Raw genomic sequence first — 13,092 nt, 5'->3', positions numbered from 1 at the left:
GCTTCCAGCATGATGGCCTACCCACTAAGTAGTCCTCCATGAACAAAAATTTAGGAATCCCTCTTCTGTAGTAAGGAGAAACCCAGTGGCTTCTGCCAGTCTTTAGGATTTCTGAGGAAAAGAGAGCAGCTTAAGGGAAGTCAGAAGAAAGGAATAAAATGCCTTTGGAATATATTAAACTGTTCCTTTCTTGAATAGGAAGGCCCTTTCCAAAGCACCATTTTTTAATACAGTAAAATGTTACTTTCTTAGAACAGATTTTACAATGAATTTTCTCTCAGCTCACTTATAGGACTATCTGAAAAGGGTAAGATCACATCTTTATTTAACTTCTTCAATTACCCCTGTTCCAGAACTCTTGTCAGGGGTTTGAACAGCCTTGTTAGGTCAAGCAATCTCCCATTCAACTCAAATTTCTGCAGAAAACAATAATTAAAAGGAAACAAAACAAAGCAAAGCAAAATTTCATTCAACTATAGCACCTATGGTTTGAAAACAACCCATTTCAAGGCCTTCTTGTTTCTAAAAAGATCAGAGTCAAAAGGTAATGCATGATGAAGTAATGCATTGAAAGGCTTTTCCATCTTCAGGAAGCATGTAAGGGGAACTCCTGGTACTATGTTTCTGCCCACTCTGGTCACTGCATGCCAATTATTGGACAGTGACTAACAACAGAACACAGAATGCTACCTTGGCATCTCTTTTCTTGAGAGGACCTATGAAGAGACTTTGTTTTAGTATGAATTAGAAAAGACTCAACCTCACCTTGATTTTAGAGATCTGGAACTTCTTAACCAGAAGCCTACTCATTCTTAAGCTGCCCTCCAATGGGTTGTTTGTTATAACTGTGTGAAACTCTGCAGTTTCAGTTCTCATGGTTTTCTACAACAAGTTGGTTCTGTCTGGGACTCTGTCTTGGATATTCATTCTGTCTGGGACTCTGTCATTTTCCAAAGCTAAGGATGTTTTTAAAGTTATATATCTGAAAATGAGAGAATTTTAAAAAATAAACAAAAAACAATCAGCATTAATTTTTTGCATTTGTGGTGGAAAGAGAAAAAAGAAAAAGGAGAAAGAAATTAAAAACCTGACATTTCAGACCATTCTTTTTTCCTGAAATTCAAAATGAAATGTACTTCACAAAATTACATCAAATACTATTTTATTTTTGTTTCATTTAGAATGTTTTTTCATAAAAACAATAAAAAGAAAATTTACATTTTTATCTAAACAATTTCCTAAATAGCATTAACCCCATTTCCCCATTTTTGGTAGGAAATATTTTTTGCTCTAATTCCCAGCATTTTCACTCTCAAATTCCTTCCCATCTAAGCCCTACCATGAAAGGTCAGTAATACTCAGGGTTCCAATATTGTAAGCTCTTTGGTACAACAACCCTCTTTTCATTTTGTGCCCGTATATCCCCTTTGAATGAATCCATGAATGGGGGTCTAAGTGTTGCAAAAACACTAAGAATAAATAAAGATCAGTTCCATCGTGTTGGGTAGTTTGAAACAAAATACAGTGAGTTCAAAAGGTACATTTCTTCCGCAAGTCATATTTGACTTGAGGAAGCCATTACAGCATTGGAACAAATAATCTAATGCTAGCTCTCACGACTGGAAATAGCCATGGTCTGCTGGGAATAGAAGCAGATAGGCAATTTTTTATCTGGTAAGTATAGCCTGTTCTATAAGCATGTGACATAGTGCAGTACAACAGCAATCTGCCTGAGCCCAGCCAGGCACTGGAAGTCCTACTTAGAGAAATAATCTGGACAAATACTGTTAGATCTCACATTGAGTTTCCCAGCAGCAATAATAGGGACACAATAGTGATTAGTCTCACCTAAATACCTAAAACAGGTTACAGTTTACTGAGATGTGCCAAATTTAGCTAGTATAGACAGTCCTTCTTGGGCACCTATAGCTGTCCATATTGGAATGCACAAGCTTAGCATAGATGGGGCCAGCATTAGGTGCTGTTCAAAAGAGTCAGATTCTGTGCTTCTTTTTAATACTGGATAGCTCATTAGTACTCCATGATTAGTCCCACTGGCTTTATAAAGATGGGCAAAGGGATGAATAGCTAGCCACCAAAGCTTCCAGATTTGTAGAGGCCTGATACAAAGCCCACTGAAGTCAATGGAATTTGATTTGGTAATTTTAATGTGTCCTTTGGATCAGGATTTTATTATAGTTGGTCAAGTGAAGCAAGGTCTCATACTCAACACACTGTGTGTTACCTGTTGTGTCTCTTTAAGAGCAGCAGGCTAATTTTTGAAAGCTAAACAATGATAATCTTTACAAAACCATACAGAAAATAGACAGCTGCAATGCAGGGAGATGTGCAGGTCTTTCACACATGTACAGTGCCACAGGAGGTGAGAGAACTAAAAACCTTCTTGAAGGTTCCAGTGATGTTTTCTTTGCACTCACGTCCCTGAAGAAGCACCAGGAATTTAGGATGGAAAAAGCATAAAGAAGTTAAAATGGCTTTTGGCAGTAAAAGCTACCAAAGAAACTATCTAAATATTTGATTTCTGAGGGGTGCAGACATAATACTGTTTATGGCTATATGCAATACAGAAAGGAATTTATCTTGTCAGAGTCTATTCATTTGAGTATATAAGGTAAGCCATGTGCTAGGCTCAGAAATTCAAAAAGGTGTGGAACACAGAAGATTTAGAGAAATCCAATTACTTTCTGGTGTGAAACTAGGGTCCCTTTTAGTGGATGAATCATGACTTTGCCAGTAGTATATGGCTCTCCGCCCTTCAATGCAAATGTGACAGGTGGGCGGGACCGGAAGTCCCACCCCCTTTGCCCCACCCCCTTTCCCCTTTCATGGTGTGTGACATCATCAGCCACACCCCCTGACCCCGGTCACGTGGTGCATGGCATCAGCAACTCCGCCCCTGACCCCGGTCACATGGTGCGTGACATCAGCAACTCCGCCTCTGACCCCGGTCACATGGTGTGTGACATCAGCAACTCCGCCCCTGAACCCAATCACATGGTGCGTGACATCAGCAACTCCGCCCCTGACCCCAAACACGTGGTGTGTGACACCAACACCACATGGTTCATGACATCAGAAGGGCAACCCAGGCAAACCCTCAAAGCCCAACCCCTCATGCTGCAAGATCCGCCCTAGATCACATGGTGCTGTTATGGCCTATCAGGTCCCTGACCACTAAACAGAAGTTGAGAATTTGGAAGATGGTGTCTTTGTGCTGTGGTTTAAATTTGTCCACAAGTGTTTGAATGCACCACACGGGTGTTAGCGTGGGGGTAAGTGTAGGGGGGAACGGTTACCAGACATGTCTACACAGGAGGCTATGTTAAAGGAAGTTTATTACTCTCCTGGTGAAGCTGGTAGTTTTGGCGGGGTGAACGCGCTTTTTGAAGCTACCAAAAGGCAGAATAAGTTCCTGAACAGAAGTGGGGTGGCCGCCTGGCTTTCAGACCAGGATGCTTATACCCTGCACAAACCGGCAAGAAGACATTTTAAAAGAAACAAGACTGTTGTTTCAGATATTGATGCACAATGGCAGGCAGATTTGGTGGACATGCAGCAGTTTTCTAAACACAACAGAGGGGTTAAGTTCATGTTAACAGCAATAGACATATTATCAAAGTATGCGTGGGCCGTGGGTCTAAAAGACAAGTCAGGTGGTGAAATAGCTCGAGCCTTTAAAACCATTTTTACAGAGGGCCATGTACCTCAAAAATTACAGACTGATCGGGGAAAAGAATTTTTAATTAAGTAAGCTGTTAAAACAGTATAATGTTCACCATTTTGTGACAAATAGTGAAGTGAAAGCAGCGGTGGTAGAGAGGTTTAACAGAACATTAAAATCAAAGCTGTGGAAGTATTTTGCAGCCCGCAACACCTTTCGCTACATTGATGTGTTACCAGAGTTTATAAAGAGCTACAACCACAGTTTTCACAGAACTATTCGCACCAGGCCTGTTGACGTGAACTTCTCAAACTCTCCACGGGTGTGGAAAGCCGTGTACGGGGACTATTTCAAAATAAAACCAGCAGCACCCGTGTTTAGAAAAGGAGACCACGTGAGGGTGTCTAGAGCCAAAGGGCGGTTTGAAAAAGGTTATGAACAAACATTCACCGATGAGATTTTCATAGTGGATGAAGTCCTTAGACGTGTGCAGACGCCTGTATACCGCCTAAAATATTACGAAGATGAACTATTGAGGGTTCTTTCTACCCTGAAGAACTACAAAAAGTGAATCCCAAACAGGACAGAGTTTACAGGGTTGAAAAAGTTCTAGCAACGAAAGGAAAAGGAAGAAAGAAGCAGTTGTTGGTAAAATGGTTGGGGTGGTCATCTAAATTTAACAGTTGGGTGGAAGCCTCCCAAGTTTGTAACATATAGGGGTACCTCAGTCAAAAGGTCGAGATGTGTGATGGTGACTTTTACATTACTTTACCCAGCAACGCTTGCTCCAGCATTTTTCCGCAGAACACCAGCTCAAACTTTACCATACAACTGGTTAAACCTCTGGATCTGTTGGGGAACTGGGAGATAGGGTTAGCAGAAATACAATACCCACACAGCTGGAACAACATCAACGAAGACACCCCTTTCAAAATTATTTCTGGGACTAAAAAATGGGGGTACAGCCTGTCTCGGGGGTATTATACATCCATCACAGAGTTACTGGATCTTATAAACAATACAATCACCAACAACCCTACTCCGCCCGAATTAGTTATGCACTATGACCAAGCGTTCGGGAAAGTGAGACTTAAAGCCAAAGATAACTCTTATGGTTTTTATACGCATGGTGAGCTAGCCTATATTTTGGGAATGCTACCCGGAGTCTCTGTTAAAAAACCACCCTTCCCAGCTGATATTACCAGAGGATTCAATTCGCTGTATGTCTACACAGACATTGTGGAACATCAGCTTGCCAGAGAGTTTTCGGTACCTTTGCTATGTTGTGTCCCGGTCTGTGGAAGCAACAACGAGTTTGTCACCATCACGTATGACAACCCGCATTATGTCCCCATCAGTCAACGTCACATCGACACAATCAGCATTGAAATAAAGATGGATCAGAACAAACTTGTCTCATTTCGCTTTGGTAAGGTGATCGTTAAGCTTCACCTACGCCCCCGGAAGACTTTGAGATTTTAAAATAAGTAAAAGTACAATGGTAATGGTAAAAAACTATGGGGACCCTAATTTGTACAGAAATTATTATAAAGCCCAGGGTGGGTATGGCCTTCCCGGATATCATGGGGTACCCGTGATGTATGGGGCTGGTGTGAGAGGTATATTTCGCAGCCTCTTTAGAAAAGCCATTCCACTTTTGAGAAGGGGTCTGGAGATTATTAAACCCCACGCTAAAAATGCGGCACAAAACATAGCCAAAGATGTGATCGGCCATGTCTCCCGAGCTGTCCTAGATAAAGTGGTCAAGCCGGCAAAGCAGGAGGGGTCTGGTCTCATGTATATTCAAAGAAAGAGCCTTAAAAGAAAGAGAGACGTACTGGACTCCGGACGTGCAGGACCTCCACAACCCCTTAAAAAGAAGAGGGTAAGTCGACGGGGAAGCTAGACACAAAAAACCAAGAAGCAGCCTGGGAAAAAGAAGGGGCGCTCTCCTGGAGGAAACAGAAATATATTTTAACCGCCATGGCCTTTGTTCACTGTGGGTTTGAAGAATGTGCCAAATCCGAACCGGATGTGTTTCAAATAGCCCCAACGCAGACCTGCATTGAGAAAAGCCTGTATGTTGAGATCCCCCCACTCTCGGCTATTACCGAGTCCAGCCCCCTTGACTTTTTCATAGCTGGGAATGGTGAAGATTACATGGATTTGAACAACACGCTGCTGTACCTTTGCTGCAAGATTGTAAAAGGTGATGGAACGGATCTTGATGCCGGGGCTGCAGTGGGTCTGGTGAATTACCCACTAGCCTCTGTCTTCAGTCAGCTGGATGTCACTCTGGGAGACCGTCTCATAAGCCAGAGCAACAACTGTTACCCTTACCGAGCCTTCATCGAATCAGTTCTCAACTACAGTGATGACACCCTCGCCACCCAATTTTCTGCCGGCCTGTTTTACAAAGATACCCCTGGGCATCATGAATTGGTTGCAAGGGATGGCCATAATCAGGGGTTTCGAAGACGGGCAAATCTGACAGACCGGAGCAAAAAGATAGAGCTGCTTGGTCATCTCCATAGCGATTTGTTTTTTCAAGAAAAACTGTTGCTGAACGGCGTGGATGTGAAAATTAAGCTGACACGTAGCAAAGATGCCTTCTGCTTGATGGGCAATGTAGCAGCTGGCCAATGTAAACTAAAAATAACATCTGCCTCACTTTTTGTGAAAAAAGTGAAGGTAGCTCCGGGTGTCCGATTGGGCCACGCGGAGGCCTTGCTTACGGCCAACGCTAAATACCCCGTAGACCGCGTGGGTATGAAAGTATTTAGCATTCCTGCTGGCAGCCGAGTCAGCAACCAGGAGAATCTGTTTCTGGGACAGCTACCCAAACTCATCATCATCGGGTTCATGGATAACGATGCCTTTAGTGGGAATTATGCTAAGAACCCCTTTAATTTTAAACATTACAATATTAATTTTGTGGCCCTCTACGTTGATGGAGAACAAACCCCAACAAAACCCCTACAATCAGATTTTGAAAACGGTAACTGCGTGAGAGAATACATGCAGCTGGTACAGACAGCCGGTAAACATACGAAAGACTGGGCCCTGATCATCAACCGTGAGGAGTTTGCTCTGGGGTACACCTTATTTGCCTTTGACCTGTCTCCTGACCAGGAGCGTGCTGATCATTATTCACTGATTAAAACCGGGAATCTGAGAGCAGAAATACGCTTTGCTGCGGCTTTGCCCACCACGGTTAACATGATCGTGTATGGGGTCTTTGACAACGTCATAGAAATAAATCAGAGAAGAAACGTCCTGTTTGACTATATGTGAACATGGACACTGAACAGATCATCAGGGTTTTATCTTCAGACCCTTATGCCAAAGACACTTTCTTAGATGTTTTCCCCAGCGACTGGCTTCCTAAGACTCAGCAGTCTAAAAGGCCCCTGAGCTTAGTAGTCAACACGCACCCGCATAATCAACCCGGAGAACACTGGTTGGCTGTTTACTTGGAGGATCGGAACAGGGGAGAATTTTTCGACTCGTATGGTCACCCCCCAAACAGCGCTCTCTTTCCTCAAAGCATTATGTTGTTTTTAAACAAGAACGTCACCGGCACTGTTTTTCAAACGAAACAGTTACAAGACCCCCAGTCTGTCGCCTGCAGATACCATTGTGTGTTTTTCCTACACCACTGTAGCAAGGGGCTGTCATTTGAACAGATTTTAAAATTGTATTATTCCGACAATTTAGCACAAAATGATAGGGTGGTGATGCATTTTGTAAAAAGTAAATATGAAAATTTTCATGTGGCTGGGCCTGCTCAAAACATGTTTCAACATGCCCAGACATGTATTTCTTGCAATGACTTTCACGAATGCTTTGTCTAAATAAGACACTCAGCTGATGCTGTGTAAATAAAGCTGTTGTTTAAATGTGTGTGTGTGTGTGTGTGTGTGTGTGTGTGTGCTTTCATTCAAAAAAATCCTCTATAGACAAAAATTTATAGCAGTAGAGAATAGTTTATTTCAAAGTGTAAAACTTTACAGGGAGAGCCAGTGGGTTTTAGAGACCATTTTTCGCTTCATAGGTGGCGTTGTTGGTGTTTCTTGGTCTGAGGCAGATGCTTTCAGACGTTCCAGATGATCACGATTCACAACGTTGCCCATAACAGAAGATGGTACGTTCAGCTCAGCCATGGCTTGCATAAAGATGTCCCAGCCTTTAGGCGGATGTTTAGTAGCCCCGGCGTGAGTCTGAAGGGTTCTCCGGAACAAGTCGAGCATGTTAGAACCCTTGACTAGCATCCCTTTGTAGATGAAACCCCCTTGATCATCCCAAGAAGAAATATCCTTGTGCTGGCTCAGCTTAGTGAGCAGTACTTTAGCATTTTTCCTGTATCGGGTTATCCAGTACTTCCTGAATGATTGTGTCAGGGTTTGTGGGGGTTTCTAGGGGGTATCCGGTTTCTAGGGGTGTCTGTTCCGGCAGAACCAGGGTTAATTTCCCTCTGTCCAGATCACCCTGCTTTACGTAGGTCAGGTATTTCTGAAGCACTGTGGCATACAGTTTACCCTTATCATACTCTTCTAATCCCAGTCTTTGGAGAATATTCCTCATTTCAGCATCCAATAAGCGGGTTGCCTCAGTTCTGATATTTTCCTGAGGCGGTTGGGTAGCCCTTAATTGTTCTGGTTCGTGTTTGGGCACCAGGTACATTTTTTCTGCATGCTTCATCACCGGCTAGCCAAAAGCCCCGTAACCGAAGGAAGAGCAAAACTTAACAGAGGTCCGATAAATCCCCCAGACTGTTTCACCAGCTGTTTCTTTTTTTTAAGAGGTAGTCTTTTGTTACTTAGGTTTTTTATGATCCCGCGTCTCTTTTTTAGCACGTGAATTTGATGCGGTGTCAAAGGGATGTTTCCTTTTAAGGTGTTCAGAGCAATTTCTGAAATGGCTGCTATTAAATCATCAGAGGCGGAGCAAAGTATAGCTTTTCTCTGCTGTGGGGAGGATTGAAGAAGTAGTTTTAAGAGAGCCAGATTTCTTTTTACGCGGTTAGACATGTTTCCCTTCCACCGTCCCAAGAGCTAAGAAGAGGCTGCCACTACATCATCTCTTTTTATTCCCACCTGCTGATTTTTTAAAAGTGTAAGCAGCCGGTTGGTCGGGAGGAAAAAGCCCGGTTCTTAATCTAAAAGCATCCGGGGTAGAAGCATTTAGATCAACCACCAGATACCCGTAAGGTATTTTAGTGGCATCCTCAAAAACTTCTAGAAAGAACTGGGTCTTACCTGGGTACATCTGCCGTGCCAGGGACACTATCTGTAGCTTATCCCTGGGGTTTTTAAACAAAACCATGTATTTTGTGTTAAGAGCAATGGTGCGGCTCCTTTTCCCTTGACAGAAAACATTTTGAACTATATACATAATGCTCAGATTCCGATGATGCACGTACTTGGTAAAGGCTTTCTTGATTTCGCCGCTGTCACAGGCAGAGTCCATCAAATCATCTACCACAACCATATTTATTTTATTAGGAGGAAACAAACAGTTGTCATTAAGACTGTCCGGTAGACCCTCCACAAACTTGATAAAAGGATATTTACAAAGCAGTTCTTCATACAAAGGCTGCCAACAGCTATAGCACCACGTGGTATTCTCAGGCATAACAGACAACATTCTATCAGCGTGATTCAAAAGGTTTTTTATAAAGTAACTTTTACCACAGTTGCTAGGGCCTGCCAAAATCACAGAAAAGGGCTGCTTCCAATGCATATCCATCTTTAAAAACCATAGGGGAGGCTGTTAAAGTTTTCTGTGAGGACCCTTTTGTCATAAACGACTTTCTGCGTTTTTCTCAAGGTTTTGGTTTCTATCGTCCACTTGCTTTTGTTCCTGACGATAGAGCGCTGTTGTATCACAATTGTTTTAGGGGTGTCCCCAGTGCGGTTTGCCCCATAATCTAGAACAAGATCTCTCAAGGTTTCAAAGTTGACTTTTTCACTGTTGGCCACATTCAGGGTAATCCCTTTCACCTTCAAGCAAACCTTTCCCCCAGACAGCTTGTACCCGTAGGTTTTTGGACCGGCCGACACAAACTCTGTGATGTGTTCATCTGGCGGGATTTCGCTGGTGAGCTCGCCTAAATAATCACCTAGCGGGGGATTCCAATCTCCCTCGCGGCTCACAAATATCACAGAATCTGTGTTGTGGTACAGACAACGTTCTTGCAAGCTGTCTAACAGCGAGTACAACTCTAAGCGTGCATAAGCGGTGGTGAAACAGGCTATAAAGATGTTTGTGTTACCAGAGACCGTGTAACGCTCTTTGGCGTGTTTCCAAGACATGCAGGCTGCCTCATCATCAATAAAGTCGCAAGATGAAATTTCATAGGCGGGAGAAAAGAGGTAGCCAAAGAGTTCTTCGGGGTCTCTAACGATACTGGTGTTGGGCAAGTTCGTTCTCTGACCGAATTTACCCCACAAAGAATTTAGAAACAATTTTGCTATTTGGCGCTTGGCAGGATTGGGTTTGATGTGCTCTGGGCGTAAGGTCATGCCTTCTTTTTGCAAGAAATTGGCCACGTATCTCTCTTGTTTTTCTAGGTCAGTACACCAGGCGGGGTAGCCCGAGGCTTCCCGCTTCTGACGGAGGTGCATTTTTATGTACTCTGAAAAAAGGGTGCTAGACGTCTCAGCAAAATGCCAAACTTCATAGATTTGAGCTACTCTGTACCCCTTGGCGATAGCTTTATTCAATTCTGGTGTGCAGCACGTGCCCAGGAGGGCCCTTTCTTCATCTGTGTGGTCACACTTTTGCTGTCTTGTTTCCGCGCAGGGGCGGCACAGCGTGAACATAAGTTTCCCGTTCATCCTAGTGGGTAGCACAGGGAAAAAAAAGACTCCGCAGTGGGTACAGTCTCACCCTGGCTATTCCAAAATAGCTCGACAGGGGTTGGAAATTGTCATGAATGATTTCAGGGTGTCCGATTGGGTATTCCTTCGTTTTGTTTATAAAGGGGTAAAGACTGGTAAAATCGTAATAGTGTATTTGTTCGCCAGGTTTAGTTTGGTAATATAGACAGATGGCATTAGTTCTGCCCCCAAAAAGAGCATCCCTAGGCACCAGTGGAGAAGGCAGCGGGGTTCTGCTTAAAAAATCTGCCAGCTCCCCATCCATTTCTAACAGAGCCCTCCACTCTTGCTCCCAAATGGTCCCAATGGTAAACCCTTCTCTCTTGAGATAATCGGTCTTGTGCAATGCCTGATAATTCAGAAACCCGAAAGTCGTCCCTGTCAAAGGGTTCTGGTCTTTCTCATTGTAGCAAGTGACACAGCCGTGGAAAAAGCATCCATTAAATTCAAATGCCGTAGGTTCCCCACCAATGTTGGCATAGCTGTCTAAAAAATAGGGACCTACATGAAATTCCCCACCCTGTAAGGCATGTTGAATTTGAATATTTTCTTTCTCCGATATGTACATTAGCCACTGAATAGATGGGGTTGAAAACCTCTTTTTCTGCCTGTGATAGTTGTCCGGGGGGAGAAGCGCTACGGTCTGTGGTTCCAAAAACATAAACCTGTACATGGCCATACAGACGGAGGCCAGCGTAATGTATTGAAAAGGATCTATGCAGCGTACTACATTTTGGAGTTCACCATCTACTTTCACTCGGTCTACCCGCCGTGTCATTTTCATAATCTCATCCCTGTAGAGACAACAGGCCTCTTTCAAAATTTTTACATCCTGCTGGCAATAATAGGCCAGCTCCTTCTGCATGTCAAAGGTCTTATCGCGGTTATTCTGATACCATTCTAAAAACTGTCCTTTCTCACTGGACATCATATTTTCAACGCCGTAGTACTCCATCTTTGGGAGAGGTCCCACATAGTTTTGGTTTTCTGCCCTGTTAAAAAAATGTGGGAAATAACCTTTGCATCCTTCAAATCCCATCCCCTGTGGAAGTCTGCTAAGTTTCATAGGCAAAAAGTTTAAAGAATCTATGAAACAGATGCCTAGCCTGGTCACTTCAATGCACATGAGTTTACCGCCCTGAGTGATTAGTTTCACACCCATTTTTTCCTTCAATAACTGGCTGACAATGAAGTAACCGTCGTAGCCTTTGGCGTTGTGAGCTATGAAGGTGTAGTTCTTGAACTTTTTATCCATAAAAACCTTAATAAAATCAGACAGACACTCTTCACCCTTAAACTCCCAAGTGCTTTCTGGCTTTTTGGGCTTAGCTTTACAAACCCTTTTGGGGTTTTTGCCTGCGTCTTTCTGAATTTTTTTTCCCCCTGTCTTTAGCTCCATTGCAAAAATATAGTTGGGCACATGCATACCCGTCTCCTGCACACATTCAAAATCATAAAAAATGTACCCCTCGCCTTCTTCAGGCTCTTTAATCTGGCGCATAAAGCACCAGTGTTTGTTTACATCCATGATTTTCCCATAACACTGTTTGCACTGTCGCCCTTTGCACTCGTGCTTTTTGTCCACATAAGATTTACACTCATTGCACAGAGTTTTAGTCAGGCATTCGATCCACTTTTCAGAGGCCGGGGCCACGTGCTTTTCTAAGCACTCTTTGGAACGACAGGACAGTTTACAGTTAGGGCACCGCTGTGTCCTACCCACGTTTTCAGAGCAGTTTGGGCTCAGGCAAAGACGACATCGGAACCTGCACGTGTGGCTATAGCTGTACAACGTCTGACAAAGATCACAATAATTTCTCATGCCAAACACATTTCTCACATCTAAAACACCATAATAATGTTCACCATGTAGCAGAAGAAAACAGGTGTCGGGGTATCTGGGCGTGTCCTGTGTTTTAAATAAACTCCACCCAGTTTTTTCCTTATGCATCACTATGTGAATGTTAACCTGCTCAAGGTCTTCAAACAAAGGTACTTGATGGAGCATAACCTTTTGATATATAGACAGTCCTAATTTCCTATGCAGTTCTTTGGCACCATCTAGCAGTTTGACATCTCTGGCCCCTCTACGTTTTGTAACAGCCAATAGACTACCTGCAAAGCACAGGTTAGTATCATAGGTATTCAAGTCTATTAAATACTTCCTCTTTTTAGTAATGATCTGGGAATAGGGGATAGAGCTTATAGCTCTACGGCTCCCACCTCCCCGGCCTTTTACAACAATCACAACCAGCCGAAATGTTGAATTGAGCAATATTTCTCTCTGGCTTTGTAACAGCTTACTGAGCCACTCTAAAAACAGCTCAGGGGTCATCTTGTTTAAATTAATAGCTCGAGAGTATAAGCAGTTTGACAAACTATCTGCCTGAATACGTAACTGGGCATAATCGTTGCCTGTGAATCTCTGGCGGAGTTCTGCTACAAATTCTTCCACCTCATGGGTTATGGCTTCGTATGCCACGTGTAACGGCACACGTTCCAGATTCACAAAACGGAACTCCTCAGTGT

Source organism: Alligator mississippiensis, chromosome 9 (genome assembly GCF_030867095.1).
Source record: "Alligator mississippiensis isolate rAllMis1 chromosome 9, rAllMis1, whole genome shotgun sequence".
Taxonomy (NCBI): domain Eukaryota; kingdom Metazoa; phylum Chordata; order Crocodylia; family Alligatoridae; genus Alligator; species Alligator mississippiensis.
Note: the sequence above shows the minus strand (reverse complement) of the source record.